Consider the following 27,863-nt stretch of genomic DNA (forward strand, 5'->3'; position numbering starts at 1 on the left):
GCAGAGAGACAGGAAGGGAAGCAGGCTTCCTGCCAAGCAGAGTGCCCAGGACCCCGGGATCATGACCTGAGCTGAAGGCAGAGGCATTAACCCACTGAGCCACCCAGGTGCCCCAGCTCAGTGCTTTTAAAGAACCTTTCTCTCCTTACTCTTTGGTTCTGCTCATTTCCCTGGGTCTTCTAGAGAACAGAGTGCATGAATGAGTGGTAATATATCCCTAGTGTTGACCTTGACTTCAGGGTCCTGTTGATGGGAGGATTTTGATTGCTGGTTCAGTGGCTTCCTCCTCTCCTTGCTATAGACGAGTCAATGCCCTCATATGTTTCCTGAGAACAACTAGGGCCTCTCAGTTGCTACCACTCAAAAGAAGAATTTGTTCACTCACTGAACAAATCTTGGCACCTACTATGTGCCAGACACCATTACAGTTGAGAGGATCACACAGTTTTTAAATCCTTAGACAGAAGGCTTGGCTTTCATGGAGCTTGTGTTCTACCAGCAAGGGCAATGTTTAGACAGATACAGGGGCAAATCCAGGCTCTTCCACTTACCAACTGTCAGACCTTGATAAAATTACCTAACATCTCCTAGCCTCTATTTTTCATCTTCAAAATGCAAAGAAGAAGAATGTATCAGTTATCTACTGCTGCAGTGATGCTGCAAGACGAATAACCCCCAGGTCTCAGTGGCACGAGACAAGAAGCTCTTACTTCTCACACCCCTGGAGTCAGCTGGTGGGACACAGGTCTTCCAGCTCTGCAGGCTTTGGCTGGGCTCACTCTGGCATCTGGGGCTGTTAGCTGGGGTGGCTCAGGAGACAGTTCTACCTTATGTGGCTTTCATTCTCCATCAGGCTAGCCCATGCGCGTTCTGAGTGCACTTGTAGAGTGCCAGGGTGAGCACAGACTCTGTTCTGTGAGAGATTTTGGAGCTCTGTGGAATCAGTTGCTAAAATTCCTTTGGGCAAAAGGCAGCCCCCTGTGGATTCCAGGGTGAGAGAGAACTGGCAAAAGATGTGGATGCAGAGAGAGGGTGAAGCCTTAGCTTCGTTTTCTGATCCATCATAGACTTCCTCCCAGGCTCTTGGGGAGATGATCTAAGAAGGACATGAAGCCCTTAACCCAGCTCCTACTTCATGTGAGGCACGAAAAAGGAGCTTAAAAACAAAAACACACAGGTTTTGGGGGAACGAGAGCAGGGTTCAAGCAGGTCTTCCTTATGATAACACCTCCCCCATACTCCACAATAACTGATGAATAAGAGCTGACCACGATGTCAGCTTCCAAACACAAGGGCAGCAGATCACAGTACTCATTTTATCCCACCTGATAGAGGCTGATGGCTTCCCCTGGGGTTGGGCTGCTCAGGTGGGCCCCTCTCTCTAGCCCTCCCGGGCCTCTATTGTCAAACTAGAAGAACAGTTTCAGGGGCATGCTGGAAAAGCATTCTTGTTATTAAAGCTTCCGAAGACTGATGAGGAAGGCCGCCTTTCTGGGGATGATTACAGCACGGACCAGGGACATGAGTTGGGAGCAGGTGACCATGGAAAACTTCTAGCCTGTGTTGCTCCTGGACACACAGGAGACCTACATTTCCTAGCCCCAACTATTTCTTGCCACTGAGTTCTGCCAATAGGCGGAAGCAATATATGCCACTTCCAGGACTCACCCCAAAACCTTTTGCATGATCCCCCATAGCGTTCTCTTTTCTGGTGTCTTCATCAGATGCAGAGGGTCCAGTGAGGATCTCTCAGGCTTTAGGATGAGGGTGGGAAGGCTGTGGTCCAGGGGCCAAATCTAGCCCTCCATCTGTTTTTATAAATAAAGTTTTATTGGAACATGATCATGCCCATTCCTTTCTATTGTGGTCCGTGTCTGTTCCACACCACAGCGGCAGAATCAAGTAGCTGCCACGGTATGGCCTGCAGTGCTCCATATGTACTATTTAGCCCCTTCCAGAAAAAGCTTGCTGGCCCCTGCCCTGGGGGACGGTGGAGCCACTAGTTAGAGAGAGACTAGGTTCCCAGATGAGTCCATAGAGCACAGTGTCCCCTTTGCTATCAGCTCCACTGGATTGTGACATGAGTGAGAAAGACACCTTCACTGTGTTGGGTCTCTCAGATTTGGGGGTTATTTGCTGTTTCTGTTTCTCTGCTGTCGGTGTATGCCGCCCAGGGAGCTGTGACTTTGGGACCAGCAGAAGCATGGTTGTCAGCCCATTTGCTCACTCTGTTCCCCTCACACCCCAGGCCGTGTGAGGGCAACGGTCTCCCGGCCAGGGTCCATGTGGGACCATGGTCACTCAGACCTGGTGACTTTTCAGAGAGTGGTGGGGGCCCCTGTCTCCTAAGGGAGTGATAAAGGACTAAGGGGAGCTGCAAGTAGGGAGGGGGGGCCCGCACTGGTGCCAGCCTGCTGGCCTTGGAGAGACAGCCTTGCTCTCAGGAAAGTCATCTTAGGAAACTTGATCTTGAAGGTCTGTCTATCACTGGCTGCGCAGTCCTAGGTAAGTTACTGGACTCTCCCCTCCTAGAGTGGCTGGCGACAGGCAGTCTCCAGCAGAGGCACACCCCGCCTGCAGCGGCATTTGTGGAGTGTCACTTTTCTCCAGCTCTCACTGTCCACGCTCTGGGCCCTGGAAACATATCCCCTCCGAGGAGACCCCCTGGTCACAGCCTGAGGCCCTGGGCACAGCTGCACAAGGGGCCCACCAGGGCTCATCTGCAGACTGGGCTGAGCCACCTGTGACAGGTTTCCCGGGATTCTGACCCACGAGGACAGAAATGCAGCCGGCAGCCACGCGGGGCCATGCACCCGAGGCACAAGCGGGAGGATCCAACCCCCAGAAAGGAAAACCCAGTGTGTCTGGAAGCACCTGCCCAGTAGAACCTTCGGAGGTTCTGCATCTGTACCTGACTGCTGGGGCAGACAGCAGGTCTCTGGGCCACAGCCTTGGTCTCCAACATGTGGCCACTGAGCCCTTCAGGTGAGACAGAGGAACTGGACTTTGCACCACAGTGACTTGACGTGAGTTTAAATTCGACTCACGTTTATTTCACTACTTTTAATTCAAATACGGCGAGTGCCTGTTGTCTTGGCAGTCCTAGAGCTTTGCCGCCGACCTCTCCAGGCCTGGGCTGCTGGGCCCTCTCTCACCTTTCCTAGCCCACGCCCTCTGATGGAAGCCACCCCCAGTGGGGTTTCTCTGGGGCCCAGGGTCCGCCCAGCTCGGCGTCTGGGGCTGCACCTGCGGTGGGACCAAGTGCCAAGCCGGAAGGCCGGCGTGCGGGAGAAGCAGACAAGGCCCACGTTTTCTCCTCCATGGGTGTGGCCTTGAACCTCAGTTTCCGCCCACAGTCCCCACCGCACAGAGCTCTTAACAGCAGAACTTCCGAAACGAGCTGTTCTGGGAATACGCTTCCCAGGCCATGAATTCCTTAACCAGCATCATTTACTCTGCTCCTCCTCAGAGCTGCCTTTCATTCTGCCTCACCATCGGGCATCTCTGGAAGTGGCAAAGAGAGCCAGGGAGAGGGGCGGGGACTGTCAGGGTTGGCAGGGCGCGGGGAAGCTGGGGCTGAGCTAGATACGCAGCTGTCCTGCCATATTTGCTGGGTGACCTGGGCAAGTGAGTTAACCCCTCTGGGCTCCAGCTGACCCCTGTTGAGAAGGGCACGTGAGCCACAGGAAAGGCCGTACAGGGGGCACGGGGAGAGCAGCTGGGTCGTGCCACACGTGGCCTGTGGACCCCAGAGACGGCCAACAATTTACTTAAAATTACGCAGCCAGTGAGGACCAAACAGAGGCTAAATTCCAACCAGTCCTACCTTCGTGCCTTCACACTCTGAAAACAGGACCTGAACTCAAAGCCGACCTGCGGCAGGTGCTGGGGGGCCAAGGAGTTGCAGAGATGGGGAGCATCAGGACACCCCAGAGCGGGAGGAGGGTGGGGAGGGGTGGGGCCGGCCCAAACCGGGACCTTGAAGCAGGAACCGTCATGGGGGTCCCCGGGAGAGAGTCTGGAGGCCAAGAGGCTGTGTCTCCCTGCTCCCAACTTGGCTGAACCGTTAGCAGATTCCGTGATCCTGACCGAGCCTTAGTTTCCTTGTCTATAAAATGGGCATGATCAGAGCAACGAGGGTGTCGGGAGAATTCAGTGCGCTCTTGCATGTAAAGCTGTGCCGAAGGAGGTGCACAATCGGGCCAAGAACCACTGTTCCGATTCAGAGGAAGGACCAGGAAACGGGTCGTGTCTTCTAAGAACAGCCCCTCGGGACCGAGGCTGAGAGGGAGCCTGCCCAGGAGCTGTGGTGGGCGTGAGAGCTGCTGAAAAGCCTCTGCCTGCCTGTGACCTTGGCCGGCCCCTCCAGGTCTAAAGGTCCTCCATGGGGAAGGTTTTAAAAGCTCCCCACCCCTTGCCTCTGTGGAGGGGGAGCTGTGGGCGGAAGTGGGGAGCGGGGGAGTCTTTGGCTTCTCTCCACCCAGACTTGCCCTGGGGTTCCCGAGAACCTTGAATTCATTAGCGGCTACAGCTCTGAGCCTTGATTAAAAAGCTCTGTCTTTCCCCCTTTTTTCCCTTCCCTCTTGGTTCTTTCCCGAGCAGCGATTTCAGTTTGCCGCTGGCTCTCTCCGGGTGGGCAGGAGGGCAGGCCCTGCGCTCAAGGCGGCCCCTGGCGGGGTCAGGGGTGGGGGTCCTGGGCATTGTCCCTCCCGCCCCTTCCCTCCTGGCTCCCCTCCCCTCTCCTCCTTCTCCTCCTCTGGCGCTCCAACCCCACCGCCCGCCCCCCGTGGCAGGCCCGGATCGGACACACCTGCAGTGCACATTGATTGCCTGATTAACGGGAGATTGATTGGTCCCCGCTGTCATTAGCATATAGTTAGCCATGACCCCTCTGCTTGGCCTCTGCTCTGACCTGAATGGATCAGTGAGCAGGATGGGAAATGGGACCCCAGTGAGGGGAGGGGCTGGGCCAGGGGCGGGGGCTCGAAGGCTTCCCAGCGTCAGGGTGGAGGGGTGGAGGGTGGAGGGGTGCAGTGGGGTGGAGGGGTAGGGGAGGGGCCAAGAGGCCCCCTCACCTCACTTGGCCCTGAACCTTCCGCTGGGACCAGTGGACCTCGGTTTTCCTCTCTTCTAAATGGGGAGACTGAACGCAATGTTTTCTAAGACAGTTTTGCTGGAGTCAGAAGGGGGGCCCTTGCCTCTCTGAAGCCTTCATTCTCTCCCCACTGTCCCAGCCCCTCTGTCGGCCTGGCCTGGAAGCCCCCTTAAGCTGAGCTCTTGCCTTCCTGAGGACTCTTACTTTGGAAGTCCTTCCGCCCTCGCTGTCCTGTAGGGGCAAGGCCCCAGGGGCTCCCCGCAGGCCTGGGGACCCCGACGGCTGGCTCCTAGCTCCGTGTGTGGCTGGGCACAAATGCGGAGTTGCGGAGCCCCGGCCAGGTAGGGGCTACATATCCAGGCCTCCATCCCTCCGAGAAAAGCGAATTTGAAACTGTCCAGGGCACATAAAACATAAAACCGGCTCCTCACCCCATAAAATGAAGCCACAGTCCTATACGCTCGGTGGCAGTAAAGATCACAAGTTTTTCATAAAGCAAACCGCAGAAGCGCTGTGTGTTCTGGGAGCGGTTGGGAGGGGCGCCAGGGCGTGGGGTGGGGAAGTCGCCCAGCCTGGGCAGGATCCCCCCAGTCCTCCGAGCCACCCTATGCGGGGCGTGCAGGCCGGGCCCGGAGACAGCATGCGGGGTGGTCTCAGCACCCCTCTTGGTCACTTCGCAGCTCTGTCATGCTCTGCAAGCTCAGGCTCCCCTCATCCCTGAAATGGGAAGACATGATCTACCCTAGAAGTTTCCCTGAAAGATCCCATGAGGTCACTGGCCCCGCGTGCCCAGAGCAGAGCAGTGGCCCACCGGCACAGTTATGCATGCCCTGTCCTGTGGTTTCCTTACTGATCTCCCGAACGCACCCTCCCGGAAAACAAATACACAGGATTCCTGAAAGCTCTGAGACCACAGGAAACACATCACCTGCCTCCTGGGATCGTCGGCAGTGTGCACGGAGCCCGGCACACAGCAGGTGTGCAGACGCTGGCGAGGGGACGCATTCACACTTGAGGTTCCTGGGCTCCGTCCAGGATGCTGACACCCCGTGGACAGCGCGCGCAGGAGACGGCCATGCTGAACAAAATCAAGCCTCGACCACCCCTCTAGCTTCTCGGCAGAGAGATCCACGGCGCAGTGGATGGCTGTGGGGGCCACGGAGGGGGCTGGGGAGGACAGCAGGCCCGGTGAGCATCGGGCTGGGCTGGGCAGGTGTCCGTGCCCGCCATGGCATCGGCAGCCCCCGGGGTGAGGTCACGTTTGCTGGGGCTGCTGTGACAAACCCAGTGGCCTAACCAGCAGACATTTATTATGTCTCAGTTCTGGAGGCCGAGAGCTTGAGGGCTTGAGATCCGGGTGGTGGCGGGGCTGGGTCCTTCGGAGGGCTGTGAGGACCTGGCACAGCCTCTCTCCTGAGCTGCAGACGTGCCCCTTCTCCACGTGTCTCTTCACTTTGTCTTCTCGGTTGTGCGCATCTCTGCGTGCGAGTCTCCTCTTGTTGGAAGGACATCGTGTTGAATTTGGGCCCACCCCAGTGACCCCACTGTAACTCAGTTACCTCTGTCGAGACCCTGTCTCCAAATACGGTGACATTCTGAGACACTCGGAGTTAGAATGACAACATATGAATGGGGGGGGAGGCACATTTCAACACAGAAGAGGTCACTCTGGGCTCAGAGCGGCCGGGGCTCCTGGGGGACAGGAAGCAGCAGCTCTGGGGATGAGAACGGGCTGGGGGGCACCCAGCTTGGGGGCTGGGGGCCTCCAGTGGGGCCAGACAAAGATGGGGGTGCCAGCCTGGAGGCCGCCCCAGCTGGCTGGGCTGAAGAAGCTTCCTGTGAAGCCACAGCCCTTTGAAACATTGACTAATAAGGTTTTCTTCTCTTTCGAAGTTGAATGAGTCAGTAGCTTCATATAGGATCCCATCTGTCCGCCCCGTCCCTGCCAGTCGGATTCTAGGCCCCCGGCCAATCGAAAACACCACACTAGCTTCGTAGGAATCTGCTCAACGCCGAGTTTTGGTGAATGTTCTGTTTTCCCTCGGCGGAAGAGAGGCCTCTTGACTGCCCTTCTGGGGGGGGCGGGTCCTGCCTCCAGGATGAATCTAGAACTGCTGCCAAGAAGCTTGGATGGCATCTGAATCAGTCACAGGAGGCGGCAAGTGACAAGGAGATGGAGGGGCTGAACGTATGGGAGGAGCTTTTCACGGAGGTGCTCGGGGCAGGGAGGGGGCCCCGCAGCAGGCTCAGCCCGTGGCTCGTGCGGGGTAAGCCTCGCTTTGCCTGGACGTCCCCTGGTGGGGACTCTGCCCCTCGAGGACAGTTCCCGATGCCTGTCATTGACAGCTGCAGAATGACCCACAAGGGCCTGGGGGGCCGGGTGTGTGTGTGGGAAGTGAAGGCAGCAGCAGAACTGGTCCCCCGTGGGCTCTGGGAGGGCGTGTGCCCCCCAGTGGGCGGGCAGCACTGGACGCGTCCCAGGGCTCACGCAGGCTGGGCACGTTGCCAGATGGGGTTCGGAGGGGCACGTCTGTGGCGGCCGGGAGCCCCCTTTTCCGTGGGACGGGGTGTGCGAGACCACTCAAAGTTCATGGGGGCGGGCCCCCAGAGGCTAGACTTCAGTAAAGAGCAGGTAAAACCCCTCAGGGGGTCAGTAGAGCGGCCCCAAAGCCCAGGCGCTTTGCTCGCAAGGGGCTCCTGTGGTGATCAGGAGACGTGGAGGGGTTGCGTCCTGCCCACGGCGGGGCAGAGGAGCAACGGAGGGGGCATCAGTTCCTGCAAGATGTGGCCCCTTGGGCACAGAGACAACAGCGGCCCACAAAGGAAGTGAGCCTCTGGGGGCCCCTCAGAGGACGGCTCAGCTATCACCCAATGCTCGCATCGCGTCGTGCACCTTGCCCCCGACCTGCTCTGACAGTCGCCATTGCTCCTCCACCAGCAGCACCATGCCGGCGTGGGGCTTGGCTCGCACAGGCGTTCACAAACCCTTGCTCAAAGGAAAGAACGCGTGCCGGTAGTTCAGGATGCTTATCAGAGTGAGACGCAAGGCTATGTGGAGGGGTCAGGATGCCTGCCAAGGGCATTCAATCATCCAGATGGCTTCGAGACCCAGCCCTGGGTTCGAATTTCTGTTCTGTCATTGATTGGCTTAGTGGTGGCCTTGAGCAAGTGATCATTCCCTCGCTGGGCAGGGGTTGTCATCTGTTCCTTGTACGGGGAGGAGTCAATGAGAGGACATGGGACAGGGAGCCCTAGGGACAGAGCAGGACAGTGCAGAGTGGGCTCGGGAGGGAGGGGGGCCGTCTCTCCTGGCTAGTCTCTTGTTCTCCAGGCCTGGAGGCCGCTCACTCCTGCCCTAGGATGGGGGCAGGAGGGATCTTCTCTGGTTGCCCCTGAGCCGTCCAAAGCAGCAGCTGCCCTGAGCTGGCAGGACGGACGGGGCCCCGCCAAGATCTGGAAGGGCATCAGGCTGTGGGCACAGCTGGTGACAGTGGCTCCACTCTGGGCCCATGACTCTGTGGGAGCTGCCATCACCCCCACCGGCCTCGCTGCATCCACGGCCAGCAAAGACTTCAGGAGAAACCAGGGGATTGGGCTTCTTGTAGGACACAAAGCCCTTCTGTGCGCCTGAAGGCCGCCTACGCCTGTGGGAGCTCTTCCCGGGGACCCCGGTGCTTCCCCAAAGTTGTTCTTCTCCCCTCATCGGACCCCATGAGACGCCGGCTCGCTCATCCACCAGCAGCACAAACGCCAGTGGCTCACATACTTGCTGGAGCCTCAGTTTCCTCATCTGTAAATTGGGGGGTCATAACCCCTACTGTGCACAATGAGATGTTCTTGAAGTTGCCTGGCATGAAAGAGATCCCAGTCTCGGCTCTCTTCTCTCTGCCCACAGCTTCCCCCCGAGGGTTCCGATCCTATCACCTACATTCTAGAAGCAGAAGACTCCCCTCCAGGCTTAGGAAAGATCCCAGTCCCCTTGCAAGGGCAGAGCTAAGGCACAGACGGGCTTCTCCCCAGCAGGAGGCAGTGCTGGTGAGAGAAGCCATCCGCCCAGGGAACTCAGGGATAATGGTGACATTTCAGGACTGGCATTTGTGGAGGAGATTTTCAGGCTGAGGCTGTTTTGCCCGTGAGTCAATGGCTTTGATGAGAACGAGTTGGTGGGCGGCAGGAGAGGCAGAGCCACTGTCCCCCCAAGATGAGGCATGAAATCCCAGCCTCTCCACTCTCTGGCTGTGTAACCTCGGACCAGTCTCTCGACCTCTCTGAGTTTCCTCCTCTGTAAAACGTGGATGAAAGCGGGTGCTGATTCCTGCCCCACGGGTGGGGGGGGTTCGCTGAGGACCACGCGGGCTTTTCACGGGAAGCCTGGAGCCCGGCGCCCGGCACGTGGCGAGCGCTCTGCTCCTCTTAGTCACCGCCGCTGCCTTTCTTATTTTCATTACCAGGAGCTGGCAGTGCGTCCGACAGATTCATCAGCCTCAAGCCCTTGTCTCCTAAGCAGCAAGGCTGAGGGAATGTGGCTGCGACTCGGGAGGGGCGGGCACTTCCAGACCCCTACCAACCTGATTCCTTTGAAAACATACATAACTTTTTGCCCTTGGACTGGCTAACCGTGTTCACAGACGGACTGGCTTCCAGATGGAGCGGGGGGCCCGCAAGGCCAAGGGAGTTGGGCAAGGTCACCGTGTCCCACAAACTCTGTTCCCCCCATAAGCCGAGCTGCCTTCTCCCAGAGCCGCGCTGGCATTCCCGAGGGCCCGGCCAGTGAGGACAACGTGAGCTGAGACTGCGTCAGGGAACAGGCCAGCCGGGGTGGAGAGTGGGGGTGGGGGACCTCTCGGGAGAACTAGCCCTTGAGGCCGTGGGGGGGCTGGAATTTTCCAGGACCTTCCTGCAGGAGCGGCGACCCTGGCCAACCTGCCAGTCTGTGCGGAAGCTTCTGGCGCTGGCCCAGAGGCGGCTTCCAAACGCTTTTAGGCAGAGGGCACTGGAAGCCGGCCCAGGCTCCCCTGGTTCCTAGTATGGGGGCAGCAGGGTGGGGGGCACCGGGCTGACACGCAGTGGGAAGGAGCCAGCCGCTGCCCACAGGTGGAGGGGGTGGGCTGAGGAGGGCCTGGGCTGGAGGGGGCAGCATGAGGGCAGAGCTGGGGGAGAAATCGTCTCTGCACCCCGTCTCCCCTGCCCACAGGCAAGCAGAACAAGGAGGAGAAGGAGCAGAGCCGGCGGGGGAAGGAAGGGGAGACAGGAGGTGAGGGGACCTTCCCCGTGACCATTAAGTATGAGTGAGAGAGGGGGCCTTTCTGGGTCCCCATGGCTGGCAGGCCACGCTGCCGGGGCCAGGGAGCAGATGTTTGCCTATGAAATGGCCAGCATCTGCTCTCCCCTCCCTCAATACCACTTCTTGCTGGGATTCGCCATCATGCTGGTGGGAGAAGTCATGAGGTGAGCAACTGGCCACTGTCATACTCCTCTGACCATGATCCCCCATCCCCTGGCCACACCTCTCCCTCCTCCTCCAGGAAGTCTTCCTGGACTTCTCCCAGCCCCACTGAGTGTGGGGGTGGGTCATTGTACACCTAGAGCACAGTGAGCCAAGTCTGAGGGCCTGACCGTGTCTGAGCCGCTTCCCAAGCTCCCAGTCAGCATGTGCTGACAGACCAGCCTTTCCTCTGCAGGCGACTGACATGCACACGGCAGGGAGGGGTGGGGAGGGACGGCGGGGCTTCGGGTCTTTGTTTTCTGCTGCTTGAGCGGCATGAACGACGCAAGACTAATCTTCAGCAGAACGAGGAAGGAAACAGCGAGACTGTGCACTGGGCGACAGTGCGGACCGGCCCCCCCAAGCGGGAGGGAAAGCCCCGGAAGCAGGCGGGTGACCAGTGCTCTCCGGCTTTTCTCTCCCTCGCAGGCTAGAAAACGGGGCCCCGTGAGCTCCATGACCACCTCAAGATAGAACCAGGGTTCTTTCCCCCTCACTGGGGATGGCAGACAGTCCACTGGTTGGCTCCCACGAGTCTGTCCGGCTGTGGGGAGCCCTGCACTGAGAGCCCAGAAGCCGTGCTTGGGCTCAGTGGGGATGGGCACGGGGATTGATTAGCGATGTCTGCCCTGGGTTTGGGCAGGGAGCAGTCGCCTGCGCACCAGCTGCTGCCTCGTTGGACTGTTTCCTGCTGGCCCTGAGCTGGCAGGTGCCTTCCCGCCCTAGAAGTTGAGACATGCATGTGATTTCCCTGAGGCCTTACCTGCCCACTGGACCTACAGCTGCCGTCCGGGGGCTTCACAGAGGGGCCCAGGGCTCGGTGAGGACCGAGCTGGTATGTGCGCTGGGCATTCACAGGGACGCCCCAAGGCTTTATGCTCAAAGCTTTATGCACTTTGGCTTTGGGAAGGAGCCCACAACAGGGAGAATGCTGGGGCTTTTACTAAACCTTTCCAGAGAACACCTTTTGGAGCTGGTCCATATTATGGCCAAAGAACTCCCCCGGGGTGGTGGATATGAGACGGGCTGGTGGAATGCAGACGCCACTTTCATCAAAGCCAAATGAAAGGCAAGCTCCAGTGACCTTTGGCTCCCATGACCTCGGGCTGCTTCCGCATCTCCAAGCTGCAGAAATAAAGTGCCCTCGCGGAGCCTTCTCACTGACCTGCTGCGGGGCTGGGAGCAGCCCCGGCCCTGGTAATAGTGGTGTGGACTGCGTGTGTGCTGCACAACGGAAGGAGGGGGTGAGCAAGCATGTTTGTACCCGGTTGGTTGGTTACCAAGTAGTTCATCTCATAAATCAGTCTTCTACCCTTGTTTGGTGCAACTTAATAAAGGAAAAGCTCAGTAGAATCAAGTTAGGAGGCCAGAAAGAGGCGTTTCCACGCCGTGTCCCTGCATGTCAATTCCAGGAAGAACCATCACTCAGAGACCCCAGCAGAGGCCCCCGCCACAGGAGGGAATCATGGCTACAGACCCAACAGGGAAGGACGGACGCTTCTCCGACGAGAAATCCACTACCCCAGCAGCTCAGCCAGTGAGGAACCGCCCCTGCCCTGAAGTCCTGCTTCCCCAGGGGACTTCGGTCCAGGACAGCCGCTCCCAACGTCCTGTCCATAAAGCCACGCTCCCTCCTTTCTTTGTTGGACTTGCCTGTGGTTTTGCCGTAGCTTGCGTGTCCCAAACTGCAATTCTCCAACCAAACCCACTTTATCGGTAAAGTAAGCCGGTGGTGGTGTTTTGTAGGCGAACAGGTTGTATTACCTTCCGGGTCTGAGGGAGGGAAGGGGGGTCCACAGTCCTCACGCAGAATGGTGAAATCTAAAGAGAAAATGAAGAAAAGACTAAGAAAGACGACACTGACGGTAACGACAGTGCCAGTGCCAGGTGCCACCTGCCAGGGCCTGGCCTTGTGCCGGACTCTGTGCTAAGTGATTCCAGTTGAGTTCTGCAGTAGCCCCATCCAAGAGTGCTACTGGTCCCACACTGCAGAGAAGGGAATGGAGGCCGGGAGAGGCTTGCCCAGTCAGTAAGAGTCGGAGCTGGGACTGGGGCCACTCTGCTTCTGACCCGTCTGTGGTGGGATCGGGCTGCCCTGGCTTTGGTGCGTGGAGGCTACAGTGCCAGCCCAGGGGAGGCACGAGCATGGGCTGCCCAATTCCTTCCCTTGGTACCTCTTGGACTCCTGGTCTTGGACCTGGACCCTGAGCCAGGACTGGGTCTCACCCAGGACATTTTAGACTTTCTGAATTGCTAGAACCTTTATAATTTAACAAATCACAATGGTACTTGGATCCACTGACGACATGGTATTGCCTGGCTTGTGGGCACGACTCTGGGCTGTAGCTGAGAACAGATACACTCTATTGGCGGCCTCAAGAGATAGGGTGGAGGCACCTTAGAGGTCACTCATGTTAGAGGTCACAGTGCTCAATGAAGAAGGCGGCCCCTGGTGGGGCAAACCAGGGCCATGCCCCGTCTTTCCTTTCCCCCGATTTGTATTTACTCTTCAGTCGATCACACATAAAAAAAAAGGGCCCATGAGTATACATGAGTATATGAATTAGTGCCCACGAGCATACGAATTTTCACACACTGAACACCCATGGAACAGCACCTCATGTCAATGCAAATTGAACAAATGTTTTGTAAATTTCTAGAACCTTTAAAAGACAGTTTCTTTCAAGCCCCAGTTGGGACGGCTGCCTGGGACAGATAGTCTTCAGAAAAGGAACATACATTCTTTATACAAAAAAGTTACAAATTGTTAGGACCCTTCAGAAAGTTGCAGACCTTACGTTTCTAGTACACACAGGGCTGTATGACTTTAACCTACGGGTACCAGGGAGGTTTCTTTCCCTTTTCTTATCTTTATGTTTGGAATGCTTCCTTTTTGGTTATTTTTTAAACGAAGCAGATGTACAATGTGTGCTCAGGGCAGAAATAGAGCCCATGCCTTGAGGTTGTGCCAAGTCATTTTGACCTTGGTAAATGTTCAAGTATAGCTTCCCTGGGAATCCAGGAGCTGTGCCACAGACATTAAAAGTTGAACATTTCTTGACTGTATCACTCAGAAGCTGCCACACATCTCTGGTTGTACTTTGTGTAAGTGGAGTGACACAGCGCGTGCTCACTGTGCCGGGTTTCCAGTCTGTGCCATCACGCTCGGGAGACTCACCCATGCTGCCGCCCGCAGTGGCTCATGGGCACTTTGCATGACTGTATAGTATTCCTTTGGCCGGGAGTCCCTCCCAACCTTCAGCCATTCTCCTGTTGTTGGTTTTCTGGGTGGGTGTACAGGGACGAACACGCTTGTGTGTCTTTTCCCGAGTGTGCCCGTGCATTACTGGTTGGAGCAGAGCCACGGGGTATTTATAGAAGTTTAAGCATTATTAGAGATTGGCACACAGCCTTCCAAAGCGGTGTCGTCCTCCCCATCCCCCCGCAGTGGATGAGGGCTCGAGTTGCTCCACGCTCTTGTCCACTCTTCTCCATCTTCTTCATTTTGGCTGTTCTGGTGGTGGTGGGCGGGTAGGGGCATCACACTGTGGCTTACCCTTGCATTTTCCCAACGGCCAATGTTGGGCCTCTTGTTATATGCTTCTTGGCCATTTGGGAAGGCCATTTGGCCATTACCCTCTCTGGGAGGTACCTGTTCAGGCCGAGTTTTCTCCTTCCATAGCAAGTACCTTCGACTGGGTGGATTCCCTTCCCTTCTCTCAGTGGGCGTCTCTGCTGACGGGACATCCTTACAACAGTCCAACCTATTAATATTTTTCCATGTACGGAGAGTACATTTTGAATCCTGTTTAAAACATCTTTGTCTCTTCGGAGGTCACAAAGGTGTCTGCTCTAAGTGTGTCACTGCTTTGCCTTTCGCATGTAGAGATGCAATCCATCTGGAAAGTAGTTTTTTGTTTTGTTTTTTTTTTTAAACTTGGGAGGCATGTTTTTGAGAGGACATTTCTACCCTCACTGTCCAGGGCTGGCTCTGTTGACTGTGTTGTGGGGAGGGGCTTCTGCTCTGGAAACTCTGTGCTTCATCGGTCAGTGTCTGTCTTTGCACCAGTCGCATGGTGTCCTAACTGCTGGGGCTTTATCTTGGGTCCGACACCTGGGAGCACATGTCTGCCAACCTTGCTCTTTGTTTTCACCATCTTCTTGGCTATTTTTTGGCCTCCGTGACCAGCCTGTGATGGAGCCCCCCTGGCAGACAGCACCTCACACGTGTTGTCTCAACACGCTGTGGAGAAGGCTGAGCGTGTCCTGTGTGACGCTGCTGGGAGAGAACCCTCGGGAGCCCGTGCCCGGCTGCCGCTGGGATCTGTCCCTCGCCTCCTCCCTTCGCCAGTTTTGTTCCATCTAACGGCGTATGAAAAAGATGTGGGGCAGCACAGTCTGTCCCACGCGGTGTGGTTTTTTTTTTTTTTTTTTTAAGATTTTATTTGACAGATCACAAGTAGGCAGAGAGAGAGAGGGGGGGGGGAAGCAAGCTCCCTGCTGAGCAGAGAGCCTGATGCGGGGCTCGATCCCAGGACCCTGAGATCATGACCTGAGCTGAAGGCAGAGGCTTAACTCACTGAGCCACCCAGGCGCCCCGGTGTGGTTCTAGTTCATGCGCGGGATGTCTGACAGCTGCGACACCGTGGATGGCCCCGGAGGACCTGGTGCTAGGTGAGGACGAATTCTGTGTGACCCCACACGTGGGAGGTACCTGGAGTCCTCAAAGTCACACAGACAGACAGTGGAATGGTGGTTGTCAGGGACGGGGATTGGGGAGAGAGACGGGGATCGGTGCTTTATGGGGACAGTTTCAGTGTGGGAACCTGAGAAAGTTCTGGAGATGGATGGGGGTGGTGGAATGTACTCCAGGCCACTGAACTAGGCACTTAAAAGTGGTCAGAATGGTAAACCTGGCGTTAGGTACATTTTAGCACAATAAAAAAAATCACAGTAAAACAGGATGTCTCTGGATTCACATCGGCACAGTCCTGGGTAGGCGCAGACTGACATGCTCACTTGCGGCCATCGTGTCCAGAGGGAGGGATTGCGGGACATTCTGATCTCTCTCTGCTTCTCTTTTTTCCTTGTCTTTTGGCACGAGATATATATTGCTTTTTTTCATGCCAAAAAACGTTAAATACAGAAAAGCATGAAAAAGAGAGAACAAACATTTATATAAGTATTGCTTTTGCAATTTGACAAAAAAAAAAAGTATCAACAATAAATACTATGAGTGAGGAAAAAAATCAATGTCCTCAACCAAACAGAAATATAGGGAAAACAAGGACAACCTAATTGTTTTGCAAAAACACCCAAGCCACGCTCTAACTGGAAAACACTCTGCAGCAGTCCCGGGCCTCTGCTGGGTCAGGATCCGGAGGACTGGTGGACTCCTGGCCACCGGCAGCGCCGGCTGCAGTCTCCGGGGAGGCCCAGGTGCTGCCCTGTTGAAGCCCTGGGTGTTCACGGGAGCCCATATCCCCAGGTTCTGAGAAACTGCGTTTGAAAATCCTTTCTCCGCCTGCCGCGGGCTTTCCTCCTGCTTTGTTGGGATCCTGGTCCGTGTCCGCAGTCCGAGTGCGAACCAGGTCCTGCGGGCGCGCCTCAGGCCACACTCCAGGAAGTGGGGCCGTCACCCCCAGGGAGCCCAGTGGAAGGCTGGCATGATGTGCTAGAAGATTCACCTCTCATAGGACAGCCCCATGTGCTCTGATGCGGCGGGACAGCGCCTTTTGCCTAGAGCATGTTATCACGGTGCCTCCGCGGGGACAGGGCTTGGCTCGGGCAGGCTGAGTGATGCACCCAAGGTCACCCAGCTAGTCGTGTCTGCAGGACTATGGCCTGAGGGCCCCTCCGGGGCTGCAGCCCCTCCCTGGTAGGCAACTGGGAGGGGCGTGTTCAGGCCAACACGGAGGGGAGCACCGGGCATGAGCCCCGCAGCCCTCGCTCCTGAGACGGCGACCATCACGGACAGGTGGTTGTCCTGTCGGAGGGGACTGCTTTCCCCGCCCAGCCCCACCCCCCCAGCATTCCCTTTAGCTCCTGACTTCCTGATGACTCCTCCGGTGATGACACTGGGGGTGGGGGATGGGGGAGCGGACCGTGGGGCAGACCCCACCCCCCACACCCCACCCCTGCTCCCCTGCCCCCAGCTCCATCTGCACGGCAGTGGCGGTGGCGGAAAAGGCCTGCTCAGAATTCACAGCTGCTCAGGGGCTCATGAATTATGTACGGACGCCAGATCAATCCGTCAGCGCCCTGTCAGGGAGGAATCAAAGGCCCCGGTGGCCGGCGGACAGCTCTTTCTGCGAGGAGACACGAGCTTTCAAGGCCCGCCGAGGGGCCGCCGCTGAGAGCCCTTTGCAGGCGAGTGGGCCTGGCCCGTGGGCGCTGCGCGCCCCGCCCCTCCCCAACGAGCCGGCTCTGTTTCTCTGCCAGGCACGGATTTGACAAATGTCTTTAAAGGCAGAGGAGGGGGTAACACAAAAAGCTTGGGCCCATGTGTTTTGAGCCCATTCCAAGATGTTCCCTGTGAATAATTGATGCCAGTGCCCGGTTTGTCATGAGAAGGTCACCTTGGGTGGGGCCGGTTTCAGCCACAGCATCCCAAGCTGCCCGCGAGCTGACGGGCTGGGCCCTCCTCCCCTGGGCCACCGTCCCGGTGCCAGGCACGCGGGCCACGCAGGACTAGTGATCTGGCTCCTCAACCAGAATGCTAGGCTTTGCTCTGTCCAGGCCCCAAGACTGATGGGGGGGGGCAGGGGAGAGGAACCCCAGAGGGTGGTGTAGGAGGGCCCCAGGGCAGCCGGAACACATGACTCCAAACTGCCTGACTGAGGACAATAGAAATGTCTTCTCTCCCAGTTCAGGAGGCCAGAGGCCAAAGCGTTGGCGGCAGGGTTCCTTTTGGAAGCTCTGAGGGAGAATCCGTTCCATGCCTCTCTCCTAGCTTCTGGAGGCTGCCGGCAACCCAAGGCATCCCTTGGTTTGTAGACACATTACTCTGGTCTTTGCCTCTGTCCTCACATGGTATTCTGTCCTTTGTGTTTCTGTATCTGTGGCTCTTCCCTTTTTAGAGGGACACCTGTCCTCGGACTTAGGGCCCACCCTAATTCAAGGTGAACTCGAGAGCCTTATCTTAATTACATCTGCAAAGACCCTTGTTCCAAATCAGGTTGGTTCTGAGGTTCTGGGTGGTCACATCTTTTGGGGGCCACCATTTAACTCACTTCAGTGGGAGACACAGTTGCATGAGTGGGACAGTAGGGACAGGACCGCCCAGCCTCAGGGCTGCAGTGACCTCCTTTCAGAGCACAGCTGGGCCCAAAGCCCCACTGGGGACAGAGTCCCACGACCCTGAAAGGGAACCTCCAGGAACCAGAAGCTGCTTGGCTCTTTGATGCAGGCCACTGTCCCCAGGTTCCAGTTGCTCTGGGTTGGATGGGATGCTGTGGTCCCCAAAGCGCAGATCAGGAAGGTAAAATTCAGTGTGTCCCATGCCAGGGAGTGGCCGGCTGGTGAAGGTCAGTGAGCACTGTTGTGACTCAGAGGTCACCTTCTCTCGCGCCAGGCTCCCTGGCTGTGCTCTGGTCCCTCAGAGCTCCGGCCATGGGGGAACACGGTCTGCGATGTTTGTAGCTGTCCCCACCCCCAGCCTCCTCTGTCCCTCCCTCGTGTACACCCTGCAGGCCAGCCATCCCTGCCCTGTAGTCCACAGTTCTCAAGCCCGCTGCACGTTTGGAATCACAGCCCTGGAGATACAGTTAATTTAAATGGGGGGGTGTGTTCTTAACTGTTAAAAGTCTGGAAGTGACTCCAGTGCATGTCTAGGGACTTCCCATCACCCCTCTGCATTGGCTGCTCCCTTTGCTTGAGATCCGCTGGTTTCTATCCAGACCTTACTTCAGTGGTCTCTTGCTCGGGGAGGCTATCCTGACCTCTCTGTCTGGGTCTTCACCCCCTAGTAAATGCACCATGTACAGCTCCTTCCCTGGATGCAGCTCAACTGGAATCTTCCATTTGTGTATGTGACTCTTTGTTTTAGTTCTCTTCTTTTCAGAGAGAATGCCCCGGGCCAGAAGTCATAGAATATTCTGTGAAAAGTAGCCTTAATGACAAGGGCTTCTTGTTCTCACCTAATTAGGTACCTTGGGTTGACTCAGAAGCTCAGTGATAGCAAGGACCCAGCATCTTCCTAATTTTCCACTTCCCCGGCATGATGACGGAACTTCATCTCATGGTGGCAAGATAGCTGCCACAGCTCCAAACATCACATCTTCCCACAAGGCCCACAGGGAAGAAGAGAAAAATGCTACTCCATACTATTCCTGTTAGGGAGTCAAAACTTTCCTAGAGGCCCCCAAAGGTTCCCAGGTCCCAAATGACAGAAGTGGGCCACCTGCCCAGGTCTACAAGTAAGGAAGCCTGGGAAGGCAGATATCTGGGCATTTTTAGCCTCTGATTTGGGATACGGGCTCTAATAACAAGTGCATGGGCACTTGGGTGGCTCAGTCCATTAAGCGATGCTGTGTGAGTCCTCTGATGGGAAGCGCCAGGGGCATCACATTCACAGAGCCAGAAAGGGGGGCGATGGGTGCCAGGGGCTGGGGAGCTGGTGTGCACTGGGGGCTGAGCTCCAGTCCGGGGAGATGGAGAGTTCTGAAAACGACAGGGGTGAGCTTGCACAGCAGTGCGAAGGTACACAGTACCACTGAAGTGCATGCTTAAAAATCGTTAAAACGGTAACTCTTATGTCCACGTTGCCACATTACCAAAAAGAAAAAAAAAAATCCAAGGTGAAGAAGCCAGTGGAGGAAGGGGCAGGTGGCAGGCAGCTGCCGGGGCCTGGGGGGCCAGAGTTGGGGAGAAGCTTCTCCAGCTGTTTGGCCTTGGGTCCCTTAGCTCAGGTGTCAGCATGCCAGGGAGCAGGGCCGGCTGGCCTGGCATGGACAGAGGGAGCTCCGATCTCTCAGACCATCGCTGTCCCCCCGCTCCTCCCCAACACAGCGGCTTGTGGAGCAGGGGACGCGTGGCGCCCGAGGGGAACGGTGTCCGCAGGCTCAGGGTGCCTCATCCTGGCCGCTCTCTGCTGGCTGTGGCTGCGCAGGAGCCTCCCGGACCGCGCTCTCTCCTGCTGGTGTGGCTACAGGTGATGTCCCGGAGGGTCCTTCTTGCCCGGGCCCTAGCTTGCTCGCTGGCTGCCTCAGTCCTTCTTCCCTCTGTCTCCCCCGTGTCCTCCACGTGACCCCTGGTCTCCACCGACCAGCACAGCCTCTGCTGCAGGGTCCTCCCGCCCTTGGCCGGCGTGCCCCACGGACTCTCTGCTGCCTCCAGGCACGTGGGGGCCTCTGCAGCCCATCCAGGCCTTGGGTGGGGGGGCATTGGGGTCAGACAGAGCCCACTGGACCCGACACCATGCTGCTGAGGTTCCCCTGCGCGTGGGGGGCACTGCCTGGGAGGTGATCCCCTTCCAGAGTCCCAAACGTGAACCCGAACAGAAACCTTCCTGCTGGCCGCTTTCCTTCTGACCTATCCAAAGCAGCATCCGTCCCGGCCGAGTCTGGAGAGGAGGCGTGGGGACATGTGTGCTCACCTCCTACCTCTTGTCTCTTTGTCTCTTTCCACCTTCTGCCCCTCCCTGTCCAGTCTGGAACTAGAACTTACTTGGCATGGGCAGAGAAGGCTGGGCTTCGGGCTTCCTACGTCCCAGCATCCGGAGGACATGCAGGCCTAGATTAGCGGAGTCTGCCGCAGACACAGCAATGCGGGGAGGGCATCTGTGCGCTACTCCGTTGTCGCCTGGGGTTTATCCAGGTCTGCCTCTGAGACCTCTCTGGCCACCTCCAGCAAACCTTTTGGGTGGGATGGAGGGTCCCCTGTGTGAGAAGTTGTCCTCTGGGAGGGGACATTAGGTGACTAGCCTGACTCAGCGATAAGTCTCAGTGGCCTGGGGCAAAGCCACCATTCTGAGTTGGACAGTTACTTGAGTTTACCCTCGGCCTGGCTCCTCAAAGATTTACACCCATGTCCAGAGGACAGGGAGGCCATGAATGAGAATGTCCCAGCTGCTCCATCAGCTCAGAAAGATCCCAAGCGTTTGGAGGAGATCCGGCTGGGACCTAACAGGGCACCACAGAGACGAGGGAGCCCCTGCGGACAGCCTGGGGGAGCAGAAAACGGGGCGGGTCCCACCGAGAGGCTCGCCCTGATGCGGATTCTCCGCCACGTCCCAACACTGTCTCCGGGCCGTCAGGAAGACAATGATCATTTCCACCCGCTGCTTTCCGCGGCCGCGCTGGGGGTGTGAGTTTCGGCCTTCCGGCTCCTCCAAGAGAGGTCAAAGCCGTGCTGGTTTCCAGACACGGCGTACGCGCCCGCGAGCAGAACCATCCATCATCGCGTGCAAACGGCCTGCCTCCGAAAGGCCACGTTATGAGGAGATGCCAATAAGTGTATTTACACTTGCTCTGCTCCATCAGGGCGGCCGTGCGGAGGCGTCTGCTGACTCTGGACTTTCCTGCCGCGCCCCCATGTGCTCCTCAATCCCTCTTCATCGATTGTAGATCGAGTCCACCCTGGGTAACCAATCACTGGAGGGCTGGTGGGCGCTTTTTTTTTTTCTTTTAATTTTCTGTATCAGGTTTAATTAAACCAAGGTGTGCCTGACCCCGTCAAATCACATCCAAACGGGTCTCCCTGCTACATGAGAAAAAACATCAGCATAAATCATTGATTAGTCTTCATTCAAACTAATCTATCAATGACTTTCTCTGGCTGGGTCGGCCTGGGGAACCCTTGGACACTTCAATGCAAACAGCATCTGGAAGCTTCTTTTTCAAGAGATCGGAGATGCTCGGGAGATGCCAGTCACTTTGGTCGCTTCGGAATCTTGGGGGGGCAGCTGCTCTCTGTGGCTCTGGCTCGGCACTGCCGGTGATGGGTCTGTCTGGACCGTGAGCTCTATCTGGTGACAGTTGCGGGACAGGGGGCGGGGCGGGGTGGCCAAAACAGACACAGGCTCACAACATGCAGATACAAGTCGTCGAGCGCTAGGAAGGAGGTGTTATGGAGTAATACAGGTAACCACACAGAAACGTACCGTAATAATATGGAATTTTAACGCTTACACTGCCTTGGAGAAGATTTCAGGAACAGCTTTACACTGATAAATTGGAAAATCAAATGTAGTGGAAAAAATACTTTAAAAACAAAGTTATCAAAACTGCTGCAAGGAAGAAACCTTATCTGTTAAAGAAATTGAATCCAAAATTAAAACTGACAAAGAAATTTTCAGATGGCTTCAGTGGTAAATTCTACTGAACATTTAAAAAAGAAATAACATCCTAATCGTACACTAGATCTCCTGGAGAAAGAACATTTCCTTCCCAAGTCATTTTATTAGGTTATCATAACCTCCTGATAAGGACATCATAACAGAGGAGCATTATGGATCAACTGTTCTCATGACAACAGACATAAAAATACTTGACAAAATGTTAGCAAGTCAAGTAAAACAATGTTACAACCAAGTGGGATTTATTTCAGGAATGCAAGGTTGGCTTAACATTCAAAAATCAATCATAATAAAAACCAGAAGAAAAACGAGGGTATCATCTCCATCGATGCAGAAAAATGATCTGATGGGCCTCAGGACCATCCACAAGCGAGGAAGCTCTGAGAAGCCAGAGCTGGCGGGGGGGGGGGGGCATCCTTCACTTGATAAAACAGAGATCCTGGAAATCAACTGCAGACATCACACTGGGGAGCGTGTTACAGAGCGTCCCCTCCCCCAGCCGAGACTGGAAGCGAACGAGGTTTCCCACCATCGTTTTCATTTCACATCGTCCTGGGTTCCTGACCAACGTGACAAGCAAGGAAAGAAGTATAAGGACTGAAGGGACAGCAACTGCCATTAGCTAGAGACGCTATCATCACATACGTTAGAATTCCAGTAGAAATCTACAACGACAGGCTTGATAAGTGAGCGTAGCAAGACGGCAGGAGCAAGACCAATCATTCGGTTTCCTTCTTCCAGGAACACACGAGAAGGAAACGAAACAGAAAACAACATTTGCAATAGCGTACAAAAATGAAAGTCGGAGGCATCCGTCTGTGGAAGGGTGTATGGGACCCACCGCTTGACTGAATGGAGCCTGTGACCAGGCAACAGCTCTGCCCCAGCGCCAATTTCCTGGCTGGGATCTTGCACTCTAGTTCTATAAAATGTCCCCACAGGCTCTGGGCTCTTTGTGCAACTTCCCGTGAGCCTATCATGATTTCAAAACACAAAGTCTTTAAAACATGTATACCCTTTGATTTCATAATTCCTGTTTTGTGATTCTAGCCTCAGGAAAAATTTTACATGTACTCAAAGACTGAGTTAAAAGGACGGTGTATTCGTTTCCTAGGGTTTCCTAGGTTGTTTTCTGTGTGGCTTTGACAACAGAAATTTATTTTCTTGCAGTCTCTGGGATCAAAGTGGAGGCAGGGTTGGTGTCTTCTGAGGCCTCTCTCCTTGGCTCACAGACAGCCATTTTCTTGCCGTGGCCTCACACGTTCCCCCATCAGTCTGTGTCGCGTGTGTCCCCGTCTCCTCTTTATAAGGACACCAGTCATGTTGGATGAGGGCTCGCCTATATGACTTCATTTTACATCAATTACCTCTTTAAAGACCCATCTCCAAATCGGCACATTCTGAGATGCTGGGGGTTAGGACATCAGCATCTGAATTGTGGGGCGGGGGTGCAAGGCTGTCCACAGCATTCTCCTACCCAAGCATTACCTCTAGCAATGAAACCCGGAAACAGCCCACGTGCCCACTAGCAGGGGACTGGGGGAAACATTAGGTATGTGGGTCTGTGAGCATATCAGGCAGTTACTTATAAAGAGATGGAAACACATGCTTACTAGCAATTCACGACACTTCCAAGATACTGGCGAGTGGAGAGAAAAATCTAGATCTCTACCTGCAAGGGTTTGCGTGGAAGACTAATTGTGCTTCTTTCCGCGTGTTATGATGACGAGGAATGTTTATTTCTCCTCTGTGGCACTTTTTATTTCTTTTATTTCTTGCCTTCTAAAAAAATGAACATGCAATGTTTATGTGATAACTTCTAAAGAAAAACTTGTTAGGGAAGATCTTAACAGTATATTTTACTGTCCCGGGACTTCACCAGAGAAAACCCTGATGAGAAATTCCCATAGCCACTGGGGTTCTTCCTCATCAGCAAAGGGAGTAGCCGCCGGCTGATTTGAGTAGACCTGGGTTCCTCACAAGGGCGCTGGGGCTCACAGCCTTATAGGACGGGGCCTGAGGACTGGGCTCAGAGCCCGGGAGAACTGAAGACAGCAAGACCAGTTCATTGACAAGGGCGCCAGTGCCGCTGGGGGTGAGATGCTGTGGGTGACCCTTGCTGCCACTGCCACGGGCACTGTCACGCCTGCTTTGGAAGGTCACTGCCCATCACTGGGACCCATCCTGCAAGGTCTCTGTTTCTCACCACTCACCTCTGGTGGAGGTTGGGGCAGGTGGGTTGGGTTGGGTCTGGGGCACCTCTGTGTGTTCAGCTCTGACAGTGGAAGGTGGGCTCTGCCTCATCACGGGAAGCTGTCTGCTGACCCAGAAAGGGGGGTTTGGGTGCTGGTGACCAAACAAAATGGCACCCTCAGCTCTTAGGAACTAAGGGCGGGAGTCTGAAAACTATGGCCCAGGGGCTAAATTTCACCTAATACCTGTGTTTATACAGCCCGTGAACTAAGAATGGTTTCACGTTTTTAAATACAGAAGTAAAAAAAGATAAACAATCAAAAGATAAAGACTATTTCTAGACATGTGAGAGTTTTATGAAATGCAAGTTTCCATGTCCATCAAGTTTTACTGGTACACAGCCCTGTTTGTTTGCTCACCCATCGTCTGTGGTTGCTTTTGCACGACGATGGTGGAGTTGAGCAATTTCGATAGAAACGTGCAGAGCTGTCAATGCCAACAACCGACTTCACAGAAAGTTTGCTGACCCCTGACCAAGACACCTCGTGGGGCTTGTGCCCAGGGCAGGATGTAGGACGGCTTCTCAGAGACAGAGCCACATCCTCGACGTTTTTGGAGTGGTCATGAGTGTGCCTCAGCTGTCTTTTGGTCTCTGCTTCTCATTCCGTATCTAGTCAGAACTTCTGCAACCAACCCACCTCTTTCCCTTCTTCTCTAGAGCTTTCCTCTGTGGCCCCGTGTCTCTGCTTCCTCTCGGCTTCTGGTTCCGGTCGCTCCGGTGCTCCGGGCCCTGCCCGCCCCACGCTGCACTTCATGGCCTTGTCTCTGCGTCTTCTCGGCTCCTCTCTGTCTGGTTGGTCCAGCCTATCTAGGCAAAGCTTCTGACACCAGGGCCCTCTGAGGGCCAGGGACCAGCGAGGGCCTGGCCACTCTTGGTCCCCTCCACTGTGGCCAAGGTGGGAGCACGAGACACACGGTATGGACGCCCATGGCTGTCCATCCACGGGGACAGGCTTCCCTGAGAACATGGTGGTGTGTTGGCAGGTGCCCCCCATCCAAGCCAACCACGAAGAGACGCAGACGTGCGATGTGTGCCTGAACACTTCTAGATGCGTTTGGAAGGGTGGAGGAGGGCTACGTGGGGCTGCTGGTGGCGTGCCGGCCACCCTTTCCACATATTGAGCCATTCATTCCTCAGGCACCTCGAGAGGGAAGCGGGTGGTCTGGCCGATCCGTCTCCCTTTCCTCCCGGCTCACGGCCCCATACGTTTCCCAGCCTGCCTTGCAGCCTGGTGAGACCATGCGTCGAGTTCTGGCCACGGAATGCGTGTGGGTGTGATGCACGGCACGTCCAGGGCTGGCTCACAGACTGTCCCATGAGAATGCGTGCTTCCTCCTTCCCAGCATCTGCTGGCTGGATGCTGACACCACCACAAGCTTGGAAGTGACGCGCAGGAAATGGCAGACTGCCTGTTGGCCTAGGTCTCTGAGTCACCGTGTGGAGCGGAGCCCCTCTGGGATGCTGACTGTACTTTTCATGCATGTGGTAGATTAAACATGGGCCACACATTCTGTGACTTCTCCCTCTCAAAGAAGGGGTCTAAATTTCCTCCCCTTCGATGGCCTTGTTTCTGCTTCGACCGATAGAATTTGGTGGAAATGACACTGTCCATTTTTGGGCCCACTAAACTTGCCGTCTCTTGTCTTGTGCAGAATGTCCGCCCTGCTGGAGAGACCACAGCGACAGGCCATACGACTACAAGGAGAGATCTTGTGTGCACAGGGGAAACCGGGAGACCCCTGAGAGGGAGAAGGCCAGCAGAAGCCAGCCCTCCAGGCAGCTGTGCCTAGGTACCCGGCTGACGGGTAAAGCCATCTTGAACTCCCTAGACAAGTTCAGCACCAGCCAAACCCTGTGAATGGCCTGGTCAAAGCTGCATGGAACCCGAGATCATCCAGCCCAGCTCTGCCCAAGTCCCTGACCCACAAAATTGTGAGATTTAATAGAACGGTTGCCGTTTTAAGTTGGTTTTCAAAGTAGCTTTTAAAAAATAAATAAATCAGTAGATAACCAGAGGTGAATAAGAAATACATTCCTACGGCCTGAATATTTTGGGGTTTGGATACCTTCAGTAATTTGGGAGGTTCTGATTCGGCCCGTACTGCAGGTGGGGCACAGGGCGTCTGAGCAGCCCCCGAGAGCTGACAGGCAGGCGGCGAGGGGCCCGGTAAGGAGTCTACTCCCGGAGGTCTGACGGGGCTGGCTCGGCAGCCGACTCTGCTCCTGGGTCACGCAGCTGGGCCTGCCTGCTGGCTAGACCCCAGGTTTGTTCCGGGGGCAGCTCTTTCCCAGGTGGACCCCCTGAGCATGAAAGGCAAGCCCTGCTGTGCAAATGCACGTCAAGGTGGTGCTCAGGGTCCACGAACCTCCGCCAGCCCAAGCCAGTCTGACAGCCACGCCCAAATCCGAGGCAGGCGCCCGGCTAGGTCCGGTGACGGTGCAGACACCGTGCTGCTGTGGGGAGGGGAGGAACCAGAACCTGCTCTTTTTTTTTTTTTTTTTTAAGATTTATTAATTTATTGGAGGGATGGGGGGAGGGGAGAGGGAGAGGATCTTTCAAGCAGACTTCTTGCTGAGCGCGGAGCCAGTCGTGGGACTCAGCCCCACAACCAGAGAGACCATGACCTGAGCCGAAACCAGGAGTCGGCGCTTAACCGGCTGAGCCCCCCAGACGCCTCAGGACACGCTCTTAACACTCTAGTCCTTGTGCGACGGGAACGTCCCATCTCGGATATTTGGTTTGTCGTCCCCTCTTCGATCTGCTGAGTTCTCACCCCAGTAGGGAGCTGAGCTGTGGGTCCTCTGCCTGGGCCCTGAGCACAGCTCCCCGCTCCCCAGAGCCCCGGGGCCAGGCAGCCCACCTCTCCCCCTGGGCTCCGGCTGGCCGCCACTCACTGCCCCCCTCACAGGCGGGAGCAGCCTTTGGCCGCCTCCAGTGTGCAGGGGCCCTGGGGGCCGAGGGAAGGTGGGCGCAGCCACCGGCCTGGGAGGAGGCTCTGGAGAGTGACCCCAGCTCTGGGGGGAGACGCAGTCCATAAAACCCAAGGCATTTTTAGCTGCAGACGTTAGCAGAAGAAAGGCTGTGTCAGGCCTGAGAGGCCCATCGTCCGCGATCACAGCTGAGGCTCCTCTGGAAAGAGGGGAAGGAGCCCCAGACAGGCTGGAGGAGCCATGGTCCGGCCGGGGGCTGCTCCCCAGCCAGAGCTTCTGAAGAAGCGGGCAAGTGCGGTGGCGACTCGGAGACTGGGGATGCCGACCTTCAGCCCCTCGGGGACAGAAGCCGCCTCTCCTCCCCTTAGTCTCAGCCCGTCCCGTGGCTGCGCCCTCCTCTCACCCTGGCGCTGTGGAAACTTCCGGGTCCTGGATCCCTTCGACGCAGGCTGCACACCCTCCCCCACATCTCACAGATTTGCCAACGACGGCGGGTGGCCTGCTGCGGAGCCCTGGAGCTGGGAGACACCCTTGGGGCCCAGGCACCCGGTTCGGATGGTCTCCCTACTCCCAACGGCACCAGACACAGGGCTTCCTGCCTCTTCTCCATCCTGGACAGCCCGGCCTGCTGGGTGGTGGAGGGTGTGCCAGGCATGGGGGCGGGGCACTCACCCGTGGCCCCTGTCTTCAGCCGATCAGCTTCCTGGACCAGCCTCTGGGTTTCCCAACGATGCTCATATCCCCGGCTCTTGCTCAAAGCCCATCTGACCTTCCAGGTTTATTTCAGATGCCACCACTTTCA

General features: G+C 56.1%; 1 long non-coding RNA gene across 1 annotated transcript; it reads right to left on the reverse strand.

Moving 5' to 3' along the window:
* Positions 1 to 27,850, reverse strand: LOC309846746. Its single transcript, XR_014302121.1, has 3 exons — positions 27,465 to 27,850; positions 12,234 to 12,401; positions 1 to 1,808 (listed from the first exon to the last, which is right to left on the reverse strand). It is a non-coding gene; the product is annotated as an uncharacterized lncRNA (long non-coding RNA).
* Between the last annotated feature and the right edge of the window lie 13 nt (positions 27,851 to 27,863).

The sequence above is a fragment of the Mustela nivalis genome (assembly GCF_964662115.1).
Source record: "Mustela nivalis genome assembly, chromosome: 13".
In the NCBI taxonomy this organism is placed as follows: Eukaryota; Metazoa; Chordata; class Mammalia; order Carnivora; family Mustelidae; genus Mustela; species Mustela nivalis.